The 17,734-nt window shown below is 41.0% G+C and overlaps 4 non-coding genes across 4 annotated transcripts; 3 read left to right on the top strand and 1 right to left on the bottom strand.

The window, feature by feature from the left end:
- Positions 1-9,198: 9,198 nt before the first annotated feature.
- TRNAR-ACG lies at positions 9,199-9,271 on the bottom strand. Its single transcript has one exon. It is a non-coding gene; the product is annotated as a tRNA-Arg (tRNA).
- A 352-nt stretch (positions 9,272-9,623) lies between these two features.
- On the top strand, positions 9,624-9,717 carry TRNAY-GUA. Its single transcript has 2 exons — positions 9,624-9,660; positions 9,682-9,717. It is a non-coding gene; the product is annotated as a tRNA-Tyr (tRNA).
- An 859-nt stretch (positions 9,718-10,576) lies between these two features.
- TRNAY-GUA lies at positions 10,577-10,668 on the top strand. The gene is given in 2 exon segments: positions 10,577-10,613; positions 10,633-10,668. It is a non-coding gene; the product is annotated as a tRNA-Tyr (tRNA).
- A 170-nt stretch (positions 10,669-10,838) lies between these two features.
- TRNAA-AGC lies at positions 10,839-10,911 on the top strand. The gene has a single exon. It is a non-coding gene; the product is annotated as a tRNA-Ala (tRNA).
- Positions 10,912-17,734: the final 6,823 nt, after the last annotated feature.

The raw sequence follows: 17,734 nt of genomic DNA on the forward strand, positions 1-17,734 counted from the left end.
ATCTACTAATTCATATCACAATCCTGTCACACTTTGTCATGCTAGATGATTCTTATCCATATTTCCCCATAAATGTTCTATAAGAAATTTATTCATTCTGTTAGAAGGTTATCCTTTTGTTCTCTGGTTACATTTTTTTGGTGGAGACCAGCACCTAGTTCAGGTTGTCTATCCATTATCTTTCCTTCTTCCTATACGACTGATTTATTGAGGCATTCTTGTGCAAGGGCACTGAATTTGGACTTAGATTGACATCTTGGCTCTAAGAGAAGAGGACATAAACGCCTGCCCATCAGTTGGGGAATGGAAAAACAAAATGGATATGGATATAATGGAATAGTTATGAATATTAAAAAAAACCCTTTTGGTTAAAACAGCAATGTAAAAGGTCATGGAGGAGCCTGGTTTTCCTCAACTCAAAAGACACTATGGCATTATACATAATGGATATAAACTAGAGACCTTTCCAATAAAATAAGGAAGAAAGCAAAGATGTCCATTATCACCACTACTACCTTAAATTGTGCTTGAAATGTGAACTATAGCAATAAGACAAGAGAAAGAAATCAAAAGAATAAGCATAGACAAAAAGAAAACAATTATTGCTTTTTGAGGATGAAATGATTGTTTACTTAGAGAACCCTAGAGAGTCAACTAAAAATTAATTGAAACAATAATTTCAGCAAAGTTGCAGGACAAAAATAAAACCATATAAATCATCAGTACTTCTGTGTACTACCAACAAAACTCAGCAGGAAGAGATACAGAAATTCCATTTAAAGTAATCAATAATGTAGAAAACACTTGGGAATTTACCCACCATGACACATATAAGAGAATACAACTACAAAACACATTATGGAAATAAAGGTAGATCTAAATAATTGGAGGAATATTAATTACTTATGGGTAGACTGAACCAACATAATAAAAATATTATCAAAATTAATTTACTTGTTCAATACTGTATCAATTAAAATACCAAAGGATTACTTTATATAACTAGAAAAAAATTACATCTGGAAGACCAAAAGATCAAGAATCTCAAGGGAAATAATGAAAAAGTGGGAAGAAATAGGCTCAGCAGAAAAAGGCCTCGAACTATATTAAAAAGTAGTGATCATCAAAATAGTTTTGTATTGATTAAAAAGCAGAGGGGTCTACAGAACAGATTAGTTATACAATACATAGAAGCAAATCTACCTCTATTTTTTACTTCCTATTCCCTTAGTTTACTTTCAAAGGTTAGATTTCTAACTTTGACTTTGCTTAGCTCTTTCTGAATGAATTGCCTGGCATGCAGGCAGGATGATTAGATTGCAACTGTAGATGGACAGGCATGTCTAGCTTTTGACCACAATGTACTTTCCAAAGTGAATCCACTGTGCTTGATACTAAATTAGAGCTTCTTAGTGATTCAAGTTCTTTTGTCTTCTTGGAGCATAAAGCCTGAAGATATACATGGTCATGTTTTTCACTGTTATACCCACTGTCATACCCAAAGATCCCAGCTACCGGGCCAGGACTCTACATTCAACAAAAGCTGCTGGAAAAACTGGAAAGAAGTCTAGCATAAATTTGGTATAGAACAATATCTCACACCATATGCCAAATGGATCCATGGCAAATACAAAAGATCACATCATAAAAAATAAGGGGAACAAAAAAAGAAATTTCTCCTTTCAGATCTATGAATAAGCGAAGAGTCTGTGATCAAATGATAGGATCCCAGAAAACAAAATGAATAATTTTTGTAACAAAAAATTGAATTTTTTTTCACAAACAAAACCAATGAAAGTAAAATGAAAAGGGAAGTAGTTAAACTGGGTATTAGGGCAGATCTGACTCAGGCTGAACTGCTCTTAGTTGAGGTTCGATGCTGGAATGAAATTAGGTCCTCACAGGTCAACAATTCACAAAGGGAGGTTTACTTAGTGACAGCATAGAAAAGACATTCAACAAGAGCATTACAGCTATTAATTAAGGGAGAGTTTCTCCCCTCCCCTTGTCTCCAAATGGAAACACATCTGGTCATCAATACAGTATTTGGGAGCATCTGCCAAGTCTGAAGGGCTCTGACTCCATGTATATGGGCCTTTTTATGACCTTGACTAGGACGCCACTTAAACATGACAAGAAGCTACCAGAGAGTTATATGAGGTCCAGCTTGACTCTCAGCACCCTTAGATAATTGGGGCTTGAGAATAGCTTATCTCCTTCCAGGGAAGAACTAGCTTAATCCATGCTGAGGGAGAAGGGAGGAACCCTTGTAGATAGTACTTCTATCACACCAGGAAGAAAAAAACCTTTGCAACAAATTTCTCTGTCAAAGGTCTCATTTCCAAGATATAATAAGAACCATTCCACAATTGATAAATGGTCAAAGGAGAAGCAGTTAGGTGGCAAAGTATATGGAGTGTTGACCTTGGAGTCAGGAAGACCTGAGTTCAAATCCAGACTCCTACCCTTAACTGTATGAACCTCCGCAAGTCATTTAACTTTTCTCTGCCTCATTTTTGTCAATTATAAAATAGGGAATCATAGCACCTCACGGGCTTGTTGTGAGGATCAAATGGGATAATATTTCTAAAGTACTTAGCACAGTGCCTGGAACATAGTAGGTGCTTAATAAATACTGATTCCTTCCTTCCCCCCACCCTCACCAAAGGATATGAATATGCAATTCTCAAAGGAGATATTCAAATTTTCAATAGTCATATGAATAAGTGCTATAAATCACTAATAATCAGAGAAATGCAAATTAAAGCAATGAAGAGTTTCTACCTTATACTCATGTATATCACCTTTTGACTGATTGGCAAAGATAATCTTCAAAAAAAAAGGAAAATGACAAATGTTGGAAGGACTGTGAGAAAACAAAGACATTAATGCACTATTGGTGGAGTTGTGAACTGGTCTAGCCATTCTGCAAAGCAGTTTGGAACCATGTTCTAAAAGTCATTAAACTGTGATCCAGTTATACATCTACTCTATATTCCAAAGAGATCAAAGACAAACAAAAAGGACTCATATGTACAAAAATATTTATGGCAGCTCTTTTCATGGTAGCAAAGAATTGGAAATTGAGGAGGTAACCTATCAACTGAGGAATTCCTGAACAAGTTATAGTATATGAATATGATGGAATAATATTGTCCTGTAAGAAATGATGAAGGGAGTGGTTTCAGGAAAACCTGGGAAGACTTGAATGAACTGATGCTGAGCGAAGGGAGCAGAACTAGGAGAACAATTGATACAGTAATAACAACATTGTAAAAACAAGAATTCTGATTAATGAAATGACCAACCATGATTCTGGAGGACTGGTGATCGATAACCTGTGTTACCCATCTCCTGACAGAGAGGTCATGTATTTAAGAGGCAAAATGAGGCATACATTTTTGGACACGTACAATGTGGGGATTTGTTTTGTTGTCTATGCATATTTTTATATCAGGTTTGTTTTTTTTTTCTCAAATAGGAGAGAAGGGTGGGAAGGACAGAAAATAAATGCTTACTATTTGAAAAATAAAATAAGAACTAAACTAGGGAAAAATAAAGAAAAAGGGCACCAGATTGAATGATGTTCAAGATATACAAAAAGAAACAATAGTAATTATGAACTAGACTAACGACAAGAAAACATCAAACATGATGAAGAAATACTATAATCTAAGTGACGCCCAAGAGCTAAACACAAAATAAGAGCTTAATTCTTCCACAAGTATAAACAAAATCTCAGGGGAAAAAATTCTGTGGACACAAGGAATAAAAAAGTTACTGGAATAAATTAAGCAAAATGTAAATGACATTTTAAGTAAAGTAAGTATTGTATAAGAGATAATTGGTAAGAAGATGAATAACAGAAGGGAGAAAACTTTACCTAAGTAGTCAACTCTCTGAAAAATAGAATGAAGCAAACAGAACTCAATGGCTCCTGGGGACAACCAAAAATATTAGAATAAAATCAAAAGATTGGGAAAAATAGAAAATGTAAAGTATCTACTAACAAGCTGTCCCCAGCTTGACTTGGAAAACAAGTTGAAGAGTGAAAATTTAAGAATCATTAGGCTCTCTGAAAACTACGACCAAACAACAACAACAATAAAAACTGTGACATTATATTTTTTTAAAAATCATAAAAGAAGACTGTCCAGGTCTGTTAGAATCAGAGGGCAAAGTGAAAATCCACTGATGACTTCCTGAGGAAAAACTACAAATTGAAAGTAGACAGGAATGTCATAGACCAAATCTAAAGCTTCCAGGTTAAAGAAAAAATATTGCAAGCATCCAGAAAGTGTTCAAGTACCAAGGAGTCAGTCAAGTACCAAATTCAGGATCATATAAAACTTAGCAGCAACTACTACAAAGAAGAGAAAGTCTTGAAACATGATACTACAGAAGACAAAAGATAAAGCCTTACAACCAAGAATAACTTATCCTGCAAAATTGGATATAATTCTAGAAATGAAAAATTGACTTTTAAGCATCTTTATGAAAAGGCCAGAGCTGAATAAAAACTTTGAAATGAAAACAACGGAATCATGAGACACCTATGATAGTAAATACATTTGATCAATTGGTTAGGGCAAAATGGCAATGGAGGTGGGGAAGGAGGGAGGGAGGGAAATAGGTAGCACAAGTGTAGTTATTTCACTACATCTTCATTGGCTAACAATGTAGAAATATCCCAACCACCATGTGATCCTAATAACTGAAAGTCTTCAGGCTCTATGCAAGGACATGGTAAAGCTGATGGTCTCATCCACTGTTGTAACACCTACTTGCTGTACTTGGACTGCAGTACTGTCTAAAACTAACTCTTCATTTTAGATAGATAATGTAACCCCAGTCCTAAAACCCACTGGTATGGAACTCTCTCCTTATCGGTGGGGTTCAGGGGTGGGGTGGAGTTGTAGAGAGTGGGAGAAAGGGGTCTCTCCAGTCTTACTCAAACTTTCTTTGAGTTACTGTGTCTCTTAAGACTTTGGGTGCTTCTGGCTTCCAGCTTCAAGAAAGAGGATGGAGGATGCCAATCCCACTTCCGGCTGCCAAAGGAAAACTTTGGGAAGAAGCCAACAACTATTCTTCTTCCAGATCTACAGATAGGAGAAGAGTTTGTGATTAAATAATAGGATCCCAGAAGATAAAATGAATAATTTTTGTTATAAAAAATTGAAATTTTTTTCACAAACAAAACCAATGAAAGTAAAATGAAAAGGGAAGTAGTTCTACTGGGCATTACGGCAGGTCTGACTCAGGCTGATATCCTCTTAGTTAAGGTTCGATGCTGGAATGAAATTAGGTCCTCAAAGGTGAACAGTTCACAAAAGGAACTTTACTTAGCAAATAGCATAGCAAAGATAGTCAACAAGGGTATTCCAGCAATTAATTAAGGGAGATTTTCTCCCTTCCCCTATCTCCATATGGAAAGACATCTGGAGCTGGAAGTCTCCATCATGTTCCTGTCCCTAGTTTACTACACTGGAGACTTTGGGGAGCTTCCCCTGGGTGAGATCTAGGATGCCTTTTCTTGGTTAAGCTGAGTTACCTTGCTTCCAATGGGAGAGCTCCTTCACTTTGTATTACCTAGGAGACATTCTCCTGTGTACACCTCCTCTGATTTCTGTGTTGCTATGATTTGGATAAATGTGTTTCTTGGCTAATTGCTATGTGAGCCTTAATTGTGGAATCAGTACTTGGTGTCAAGGGGTCGTCTTGGATGTAAAGCTTGGGGGTCTGGTTTCTCCCAATAATGAAATGATGATCAGAAGTTAGACTGAACCTGAAAAACCTCATTCCCTTTAAGGGGAGTAAACACATATAATTCTAGCCTGGTACCCACTCTCATTGAGGAGAGCAGGGCAGTCAACTTCTGCCCTCTACCTCTTTCTTCCCCTCCTGGCCAGAAGACAGTCTCCCTCGGTGGGAGTGGAAGGAGGGGAGAAGAGGCTGAAAATGTCTATTCTGCCTCCCTCAGAGCCACACAATACACCCCCAGGTTATATCAGGGGACACAATACTACTAACTACTAACTACTATCCACAAAGATCTATTTGTTCCGATGCTTTTAAGTTCAGTGCTATTTAACATAAGTGGGAGTTTAATATAAGTGAAAGCAGTTTCATGACTATAAAAGTATCTGGTCTCTTCTCCTTGTTTCTTTGCCCTTGAACAAGGGACATTTTCTTTTCTGACAATAAAGCATTCTGCTGGCATTCCAAATACTCTCCTTTTCTGCCTTAGATTATCTCTCTCTTTCTCAACTCCTCCCTCTTCCATGAAATACTTTACTTTTCAGTCTTAAGTTGTTGCAGAATGCTAATTGCTTGTGTGCTCCGTGCAGACCCAAAAGGTTATAAAAACCAAATCTGTACACCAGGAATCTGAATTTGCTAATTTAGCAGATCTACTTCCAGTTTGGCCTCCTCTCTTTAGTCCAGTCAGAAGGCTTTTGTCAAACTAGAACTGCTGTTTATGTTTTTTTTTTTTTTAAAAAGCACATTAACTTAAATGCATCAGAACAAATGGACCTTTCCTATCCATCTAAAATGAAGAACCAGCATTATCTGTGGGGAATGCTAGAGGAATTTCCAACAAAGATAAAGCAAGATAAGAAAAATAAATTGAGGGAATATACACAAGTAAAGAAGAAAAAAAATTATTGTTTGCAGATGATGTGATGGTTTACTTAGAGAACCCTAAAGAGTCAACTAAAATCAATTAAAACAATTAAGAACCTCATCAAAAAATTAAGACACAAAATAAACCCACATAAATCTTTATCTTATTTCCCAATTAAAACTAGCAAGAAGAGATAGAAGCAATTTTATCAAATAAATGTGGATTATATAAAATATTTAGGAGTCCCACCCTCTATAAGATACATATGGGAATTATATGAATATAAGTTTAAAAAATACAGATATAAAGACAGGTCTAAATAATTGAAGAAATATTAATTGCTTGTGGTTGGGTTGTACCAATGTAATGACAATAATATGACAGTAATACCTAAGTTTATTTATTATCATACTAATCAGCTTAACAAAGGTTATTTTATAAAGTTAGAAAAATAATAACAAAATTCACCTGGAGAAGCAAAATTTCTCAAAGAAAATAATGAAAAAATCAAGAAGGAAGGGGTCCGAGCGGTACCAGATGTCAAACTATACTATAAAATAGGAATCATCAAAAACTATTTGACACAGGTTAAAAAAATTGATCTGTGTAACAGATGAAGTGAATAAGCATAGATAACATAGTGCTCAATAAATTAATAGACCTCCATTGATATGGTTAAAGACTCACTATTCAGTAAAAACTACTGTGACTACTCTAAAAACAGCTGAAATTAGGCTTAGACCAATCTCAATACAGCGGGAAAAACTCCAAATGGATCCATGACCTAGATGAAAGAAGAGAACATCATAAACAAATTAGAAGAGATGGGAGGTCAAATGGTTTGGGAAGGAGAGGAGAAACTTGGTAATGTTTTTAGGCAGTGGGGAAGCAGCCAGGAGATAATGAAGATGAGAGAGGGTTAAGACAAACTCATGGAGATTTTTTTAAAATAATGAGACCAATGGCACAAGCACAGTATTTGGCCTTGGCAAGAAAGGTCATTTTTTTCTCAGAGACTGGACCAAAGTAGCAGAGGAATGACATGGTGAATTATATGGAGCAGTTTTAAGGTGAGGAATAAGGAAGAGGGAGCTCATGACAGGTAGTGTTTCCTTCTGAAAAGGAGGGGAAGGGAATGATACAGGGAGGGAGAAGAGAAGGTTTAGAATAACCATTCCAGGGACTATGATAGTCAATCAAGGAAGAATAAACATTGTGCTGCATAGCATGGAAGGCCAAATTTAGCTTATATAACACAATTCTGTAGTGGAGTCAGTCTGCACAGAGGTGTGTGACTTCCAGCCTCACTGGCAGCTATGTGGCAGAGGCTGTGGGTAATCCAGAGTTAGGGTTTGGCAAGGCATGAATGAATGTGATAGGATACTAGGGCAAGGGATTCAAGGGTCAAGTTCAGTGATCTCCTCAATTATGAGTCAGGACAGTGGCAGGAAGAAAATGAGGCTAGAGCAGAGAACCAGAGCGGGGCAGCAGAATGGTTAAGGGTCTGGTCTCCAGACATAGGAAGATCAGTTGAAGTTTAGGGATGTTTAGTCTGGAAAAGAGAAACCTGGTTTACCAACCTCTGCTTTAAAAATGGAAGACAATGTTAATTAGCATCAATATACAGAAAAGAGGAAAATTTTAAATTGTGATTGAAACAGATGAGTTAAAACAGTTACTTTTAAATATGTGCATTTTAAACCTTTGGAAGATTTCATTCCAAATTCAGAATCTAATAATTACCAAAAAAAAAAAAAAAAAGGTTCAGGACAATGAACTTAGCCGTAACATAAAATTCATGTTACTTGCCACAAAGTTAAGATAAAGTATATAAAGCAGAAAAAAAAATCAGAAGTCATATTTACAAATGTCTATATCATGTGAATCATTGCCAAGATTGCTTCTGTTAGTAGTAAATACAGTATATGCTTTAATTCTCAAATTACTGCAATATTAAAAGATTCTTTAATCAAAAATTTAATTCAAGGATGGATTGTATTCAAAGACCTAAGGACCTTTAACTAAAGTCAAGCAAGGTGGTTTTGAGGAAGAGATACTAGATTTGTCTGAGAGGGCAAAATCAGGGACACTGGGGAGAAGGTGCAAAGAGGCAAGTTTAGGCTGGATGTCAGGGGAACAAAAACCCACCCCAAACCCTCTGTTTACTAGTGCTCTCCTAAAGAGGAATGGGCTGCGCCATCTGATTTAGAGGCCCTGGTCTGAGGCTGCAGGATTAGCGTCTAAGACTTCTGCTCTTGAACAAGATACTGATTGTTGGTTGCCCCATACAGAGGCCAAAGCTGTCCCATTTGCCCAGGGAGCAAATGTTTGTAAAGCACCTACTATGTGCCGGGCACTGTGCAGAGCGCTTTACAATGATCACAGATTGGTATGCATATGGTATTGGGTTACATAGAATGGTAACAGTGTATATATTTTAATTGTCCTATGTGGTTAGAAGCAGAAGCGAAAATGGATAGTCTCCAATTTAACATTCTACTCCATTCCATCACCCCACCTCACCCCACTCCGCAAAAAATTAAAATTAAAAAATTCCATCCCTGGACAAAAGACGAGCCAGGTAGGAGTCGAACCTACAATCTTCTGATCCGTAGTCAGACGCGTTATCCATTGCGCCACTGGCCCTGCGCAAAGCGGGTGGGGGAGGGCGTCTACACAAAGTCTAGAAGGGCGGGAGTGGAGCGCCCCCTGTACCAATGGACTTGCAGCGTGGGTGAGGCGTGTAGGTGTGCAGACCTGCACCTCCTGCCGCGGGGGTCAGGGGTAGGGGTGGGGTTAGGACCTGGGCAAAAACTTTTAGCGCGAGCATGAGCAAGACTCTGGGACCTTAGTTTGGATCGGTCTTTGAGGCCTGCCGGCAGGTAGGTAGCTGGGTATGCGCAAGCGCGTAGAAACGATTCCCTACTGGACTCGGGGAATTTGTCAACCCCCGCTGTTAAGTGTTGAGTCTCACGGGGGCGCACACATAGACCGTGTCCCTTCGATAGCTCAGCTGGTAGAGCGGAGGACTGTAGTGTGAAGCGTATGCGCGAGACATCCTTAGGTCGCTGGTTCGATTCCGGCTCGAAGGAGACAACCTTTTAGGTTTTCTTTTTCTTCTGACTCCATCAAACGTATAGATTTCACATTGAAATAGAAGGGAAAGAGTTCTTACCTTTCCTGATGACCCCTATCCTGACTCTTACAATTTTCAATTTGCATATTCCTCAAATGACCTTTTATTTACTTATCTGTGTCTTCACATACTTCCCAGGTAGACTATAAGCGCCTCGAAGGCAGGGAGTGTTTCCGGTTTGTAGGTCAAGCCGGGTGCCCGCCGCGCTTTTTTGTTCTCTTGTTTCCCCGGGAGGGGGAGGAAAGGGGAGAGGGGGAAAAACCGAATGTTTGGTAATTGAAAATAGTAATTTATAAGAGGTTGATCAGGGCCACCCCTATAACGACAGAGGCGGAGAGAAGCCAGACGAGAGAGAGAGAGCAGAGCACAGACGGAGAGAGGCAGAGAAAGGCAGAGACAAGGAGGGAAGGTAGCGAAGAGAGCGAAGAAACAGAGGCGGTGAGAAAGGAAAGAAGGCAGAGATGGAAACGCAGACCCGAGGGGAGGAGGGAAGAGGGCGGGGACGGAGCCGGGAGGGGTGGGGGGTCCTCAGGGCCGGGCCCGCACGCGCTGCTCGGTTTTAAGCACAATCCATTTCCTTACAACCCCCCCGCCCCGTTGGAAATCCACCCTCCAGAATAAAAGCGCCTGCCCTCTCCCGCCGCGCTCGGACCGTCCCAAATCCTCCAGTACTTGGGCCCCTCGGGCAAAATCTGGAAATGTGGAAAGCTAGCCCGGGCCCACTGTGGTCATCGGAGAGGCGAGAGGGAGAGGCCGGGCGCGGGAGGAAGCGCGAGCCGCTTTATACAGCCGCCCTGGGACTCCGCTCTCAGCTTCCTTCGATAGCTCAGCTGGTAGAGCGGAGGACTGTAGAGGCGTGTGCTCCTTGGTGATCCTTAGGTCGCTGGTTCGATTCCGGCTCGAAGGAAAGCTTTCTTTTTTGTTGTTTGTTTTTTTTAGTTTCTCCTTTAAAAAAGTTTGCTGAGAGCGAGTTCCAGAGGGAAAAGCGGAAGGGGGCGTGGCCAGCCCTGGAAGCCTGCCAATCAAAGCCGCGGCAAGCGCTCCCTAGGGGACGCGCCAAAACGCTACCTTGCGGGAGGGGAATTAGCTCAAATGGTAGAGCGCTCGCTTAGCATGCGAGAGGTAGCGGGATCGATGCCCGCATTCTCCAGCTGCTTTTCTTGTTTCAATTGATAATCTTTCCTTTCCCTGGCTCAGACACAGCTTTACAATTTGCATCCTCCTCATCTTTTTGCCGGAGGACAAGTTCAAGGAACTTACCAATTCGATAAACATTTATTAAGCGCCTGCTATGTGCCAGGCACAGTACTAAGCGCTGGGGATACAAAGAGGCAAGACAGCCCCAGCCCTCAGTCTATTGGGGGTGACAGCATGCAAGTAAAAATATGCAAATCAAGTTATGCACAGAATAGGAAATAATTAACGGGGTGGGGGTGACCCGTAGTATGTAGTAGCTACTGGAGAGAAAATTTTGCAGGGATGGTGATTGCAAACACACTTCCCACCTTCCCCCTTTCCCTTCCCCACCTCCCTGGCTGTTGCCCACCATCCTTTTTTTGTGACCAGTGGCTTACCCTTGGGGACCCATCTGGCTGGTGTTAGGGGCCTGCCACCCCAAGGCTAAGTGATTTTCCAGTCACTTAGTGACTTTCTGCTTAGCACAGTGTCTGGCACTTAATAAATGTTTATTGAATTGAATTAGATTAATAAATGGAAGAGCCAAGATGGATGGGGAACCTTTTTAAAAAATCTGTCGTTTCAAGAGCCGTAGAAATGAATGAAAAAACAATTGAATATAATTTTACCTTTTATTTTGTCCAAGAGAGAATATAAAGTATTCAGTTTATTCTGGCTCTCTCATTACTTGGGTGACTCTGGGCAATCCACTTGGGCCTGACTTTCCTCATCAATGAAGGGGTTGGATGAAAGGGCACCTGAGTTTCTTTCCAACTCTAGACCCAAGACTGTATGACCCACAGAAAATTATAAGTACTAAAATATATACTCAACTCTATGCCGTGGTCAGTTAAGGGAGAGAAAAAGAGTTAGGGAGAAAGGAGGAAAATCGTCATGGGAGAAGGCAGACAAGTCAGGGAGAAATTATGAAACTCCCAGGAGGGAGGGCGACGAAAGCGTGGAAAGCGTTGATTGTATATGGAGCCAACATAGGTGTTCCTCAGGCTCCCGTCCTGGGCCCTCTTCTCCCTCTACAGCTGGAGCTCTCATTAGCTCCCATGGATTCAAATGCCATCTCTATGCAAGTGATTCCCAAATCTACCTTTCCTGCCCCAATCTCTCTGCTGACCTCCAGTCTTGCATCTCAGAAATCTCAAACTGGATGTCCAGCAGACAACTAAAAAGCAATTTGTCCAAAATGCAACCCACCATCTTTCCCCTAACCCCTCCTGGCCTCCTTCAGTATTAATGTAGGGGTCAACACCCTCTTCCCGGTCTCTCAGGCTCACAATCTAGGAGTCACCCTGGACTTGTCACTCTCTCTCACCCTTCCTCTCCCCCATCCACTTTGTTGTCAAGGTCTGTCGATTTCAAGAATGCAGCATCCCTGGGATACATCCCCTTCTCTCCTCTGACGCTGCCACTGCCCTAGTACAGGACCTCATCACTTCATACTTGGATTATTACAGTAGCCTCCTGGTGGGTTTGCTTACCTCGTCTCTCCCCACTCCAAACCTCAATTCAGTCACTACAGAGATTTTGCTATAAAGTGCAAGTCTGAACATGTATCCCACCCCCATCACCAGTAAACTCCAGTGATTTCCTATTGCCTCCAGGAGCAAATAGAAAATGCTTGGGTGTTCAAACCCTTCATGGCCCAGAGCCCCTCCTACCTTTCAAGTTTTATGCCTCACCCTCCAAGAATATTCTTCAGTCCAGTGATACTGGCCTCCAGACTGTTCCATGAACAAGGCTCCATTTCTTGGCTCTGGCCATTCTTTTTAGGAGTCCCCCATGTCTAGAATTCTCTCCCTCCTCCACTCTGACTATTGACCTCCCAGGCTTCATTTAACTGAAATCTCACCTTCTACAGGAAACCTTCCTCACCCCTCTAAATTCCAGGGTCTTTTAATTATTTCCTGTTTATCCTGTATATAGCTTGCTTTGTATTTATTTGTATATTGTCTCTGCCACTAAATTGTAAACTCTGTGAGGGCTGAGAGGTCTCTTGCCTTTCTTTTTTGGTATTCCTTGGGCTTAGCAAGGTGCCTGGCACATTGTAGGCTAATATATGTTTATTGAATTGAATTGAATTTAGAATCCAAGCCTGGCTATTTACTACCTGTATGACCTTGGGGAAATTCAGTTAACCTGTCCCCGATTATTATTTTATTAAAAACTCCATTTTTTTAAAAAAAGTGATTATTATTTAAGGATACTATGAAGAAGAGAGGCCTGTGAAAGTGAATTAGTTATATACTATGTAAATGTGGGATTTTGAAAGACAAGCAATGTACCTACGGCCAGAGGAAGGCTATCCTGAATGTGTTGGTGGTGACTTCCTAAGAAGGTCAGGAGGGACCTTCTGGAAGGGAGGAGGGATTTTCTGGTCAGGACAAATAGATGGGTAGAGTGGTGACCAGCTTAAAGGGATTTTTAGTGAAACTGCTCAGTTTAGAGAGGAAGCTATGTAAGTAAGACAAATCGTTTCTGAATGAAAGTGCTCTGAGAACAATCTGCCAGGAAAACCAAACCAAACCAAACCATAAGAATAGGGATATCAGAAAATCAAAAGAACCAAGCAAAGAGAAATGGATTGTAGCGTTGAAGAGGTTTATCTTTGCCCCTTTTCCTCAAAAGGAATTTGGCTCCTTTGTTTACAATTCCCAGAAAAACCTTAAAACTTTTAGATTGTCTCTTTGAAATCTTATTCAAATGTGCTTTCCTTCCTGACGCCAAAAAGAACCTGGCTTCAGTTGTGTTTACCGGTCCCAGGAATACCTTAAAGTTTTAGAAACTGCCCTATTTCCCTTTAAAAGCCCTTTGAAAGCAAACTCCCCCCCTTTCAGCTCCCTTCATTATCTATTCTCATTGTCTGTTCAAATCTCTCAGACATTCCAAACGGAACTCCCACCTGGGCCCTTTTTCTTTATCACCTCTGCCCTTCAACTGGCTTTGTCTTGTGGCTACACCCAATCTCCCTTCCGTTGTTTCACCTTCCTGTAGCCTTTGGTCATTTCTCACCCTTAATCCTAGCTAGGCGCCACAAGGTCCAGGACCCAGGAGTTCTGTTCACCCCAGCTTGCTAGCCACTCCCATCCAGATCTCCTTAGACCCCTCCTCCCGTCACTCCAAACTGCTTGGCCACTCCTAGACCCCTCCCCCAGTCTTTCTGTACTTAAGACTCATCTTTGCCCCATTCTGACGCTGAGCTTTCTTCATGCCCAAGAGGCTGAGACTGCTGCTGAGAACCTCTCAGCCCAGAGGCTGAGATTCTCAAGCCCTATTACAAGCGTCACCTGACCACCTTAGCCCCAATTTAGACCACTGATGTTTGGGTTCCTTGGCAGTCTGGCCTATATGCTTTATCTTTAATAAAGTTTTTCTCTGGCTGGAAGAAGATCTGAGTTGAATTCATTCAGGCAGATCCATGCCGTGATTTGGAGTTCAGCACCCCAAAACCTCCCGCTATCTTGGGGTGCCTCTGTGCATCTAGGAGCACCCCAAAACCCCCCTCCTCTTCAGTGTGGTTGGATTTACACAGACCTTACTTTGATGATAAAGTACATGTACCACACCCTTCCCTTAGCATTTAAGAAGGGTAGCTAGGTGTTAAAGTGAATAGAGTGCTGGGCCTGGAGTCAGGAAGACTCATCTTCCAACTGTGTGACCCAGGGCAAGTCACTTAAACCCTGCTTGCCTCAGTTTCTCATCTATAAAATGGGCTAGAGAAGGAAATGACAAATCACTTCAGTATCTTTGCCTAGTGTTAAAAATTATTTCTGTCGGTAATCTGTGTCATGGAGACTCAGAGCTTCACCCCGCCCCCCAGCCTTCTGCTTCAAAGTTCTTCAGGACATCACTGATAATGAGATTGCATCGAATCTTCTTATCCTGGTCAAACTCAACCCAAACCTGAACTGATTTTATCCTATTCAGGCTTGGGTGGAGACAGATACTACTGCCCAGATAGACGGAGGCAGGGAGTGGTCTGGAATGATGGCAGATTGATATGAGCCCCAATATCCCAAGCCGAGCCAGTTCTGAACTGGCCCCCTTTGAGGGGGAGGCCAGTTTTGGACTGAACTCCCATGCAATGCTTGTCAAGCCAGCTTGAGAGAAATTAAACCATGGACACATGTACCCCAATATCCTTTGTCTCTTTGGGTTCAGGGCTTACACTGGAAAACCCCAAATGGGGTCACAAAGAGTAGGACACAATTGAAACCATTCAACAACATCGCTATGGTGACTGGAGCAGAAGATGTATACCGGGGAACAGTGGAAAGTAAGGTTGGATAGGAATTGGGGGTGAGGAGGGTCAATGCCCAACCATGTTTTTACTAAAAGGAATCTTTTGAGTTTAGACCCCTAAACCTATTTATTCCCTTGTTGCTCTTCAACTGATTGACTAAAGGTTGACCTGAAGCCAGTAAAGAAAGTTTATGGCCTGCTACTCTCCATAGTGCTGAGTGGGGCCACCTGCACTCTTCCTCTGGCCAGCTATTTCAAGAGTTGGCTGCCCAACGCCAGGATTGGGGAGGGCATGTGGGGGGAGGGGAGACTTCCATTTACTGAGTTTAGAGGCTGGCCATTTTGGAGGGAATCACAGTCTTTGGCAGTTACTGCTGCTGCTATAGATAGCTTTTATTGGATACCTTTCAGAATGGATGATAAATGCACAGACCACTAGTTAAGGACAGCTTACTGTAGCCCTCAGTTGGCCTCCTTTGACTCTTTACCGCTTTTCCTCTTTCCCTCCCCACCCCCAAAAGATGTTATTTTTCTGAAAATTTTCCTAGTATAAGTGGTTGTCAAGATTGGGACAAATGTCAGCAACTGGGGGCCTGGAATGGAGGGAGATCTTTAAGGGAATAATTTGAGGGAAGTAATGTCTGTCTATCAATCGATCTGTGTGTGTGTGTGTGTGTGTGTGTGTGTGTGTTCAGAAGTGTCTGCTTCAGAGACCTATGATTTCACAACTGTGGTTCAATCCATGAAGACAAGTAGCAACGTGCTCTTCTCCTCTCCCCTCCATATACTTGAGAAGATGGCCTTCATTATATTATGTTTCTCCTCAAACTCACCTCTTTTCCAAACTTTTTGCCGAGGGCACAATCATCTTTCTAATCACCTAGATTTGCAATTTTTAACTCCTCACCCTCACTTAATATTTCACATGCACAATCAGTTGCCAGATTTTGATATTTTTACCCCTACAGCATCTATTCATCCCTTCCTCTCTACTGGAATAGCTACTGTTTTCCTTCAGGTCCTAATCTCACCTGGTTTACTACAATAGCCTCCTAATTGGTATCCCTGCCTCAAATCTCTCCCAGCTTTCAATCTATTCTCTCTAAAACTGCCACCTAAGTGATATCATTACACTGCAGATCATTGGTAGCCCCCATTCAGGAACCTTCAGTGTGTTATCTTGTTGCCTCTAGTATCACATATTATTTCATTTTACCTTATCTTTTAAACATTTATAGTTAAAAATCAAATTCAGATTTTAGTACATAAATTTATCAAAGTTTTCATTTTAAATGTATAATTTTAAAATGCTATTGTGTCACAATATACATAACTGTTAGCGCAGTAACACAAGTATATAATTTACATATAAGTAAAATGCATATATTGGAGATACAGACTCATTTTTTCCCCTGACAGCCTGGAAATTTTGCTCCGCATTCATATTTTCTGGCTTCCCAGGCTTCCTACAAGTCCCAGCTAAAATCCCACCTTCTGCAAAAACCTTTTCTAGACCTCTTTAAGACTAGTGCATTTCTTGGATTTAGTATCCCCAGTTCATTCTGTAAATATCTTAATCGCACATAGTTGTTTGCATACTGTCTCCTCCATTATACGGAAAGCTCCTTAAAAGCAAGGACTGTCTTTTGCCTTTCTTTTGTTGTATACCTAGGGCTTAGCACAGTGCCTGGCACGTAGTAGGTGCTTAATAAATGATTGGGGCAGCTAGATGGCACAGTGAATAGAGTGTTGGGCCTGGAGTCAGGAAGACTCATCTTCCTGAGCTCAAATCTGGCCTCAGACACTTACTAGCTGTGTAACCCTGGGCAAGTCACTTAACCCTCTTTGCTTCAGTTTCCCCATCTATAAAATGAACTGGTGAAGGAAATAGCAGACCGCTCCAATATACTGCCAAAAAAATCCCAAGTGGGATCACAAAGAGTCAGATATGACTGAAGAATAAATGAAGAAACATAAAAATGTGATGACTTGTAATAAAAAATGTTTGGAGGTGGTGCGGTGGATAGAGTTCTGCCTTTGGAGTCAGAAGGACCTGAGTTAAAATTTGGCCTCAGGCACTTGACACTTACTAGCTGTGTGACCTTGGGCAAGTCATTTAATCCTGATTTCATCACCGAAAAGCAAAAAAAAAGAAAAGCAAAAAAAAAAAGTTTGGAGTCCATTGAATGTTTAAGTTCTTCTCCATCCCTATCATTCTATGAAATATTATTTTAGAGAGTGAGAGTGAATAACTCAGTCTGGTGTTTTACAGGATCGTAGATTTAGATCTGGAAGAAGAACCTTTAAGATCATCTGGTCTGACCCTTTCATTTTACAGATGAGGAAACTAAGGTACACAAAGTTGAATAATTTGCCCGAGGTAGCCAGTGTGAAGGGGCCTCCTTTGTACTCTGTACAAGAGGGGACCCAGCATGCATGCTGCTTTCTCTTGTAATAAATATGTTATTACTAAAGTCTTTTGGAGTTGTGATTCTTGGTTAATACCAAGAGCTAAGCCCAGATTCAACCCCCAGGCTTCTGGC

This window comes from Vombatus ursinus, unplaced genomic scaffold (genome assembly GCF_900497805.2).
Source record: "Vombatus ursinus unplaced genomic scaffold, bare-nosed wombat genome assembly UNPS02014812.1, whole genome shotgun sequence".
Taxonomy (NCBI): domain Eukaryota; kingdom Metazoa; phylum Chordata; class Mammalia; order Diprotodontia; family Vombatidae; genus Vombatus; species Vombatus ursinus.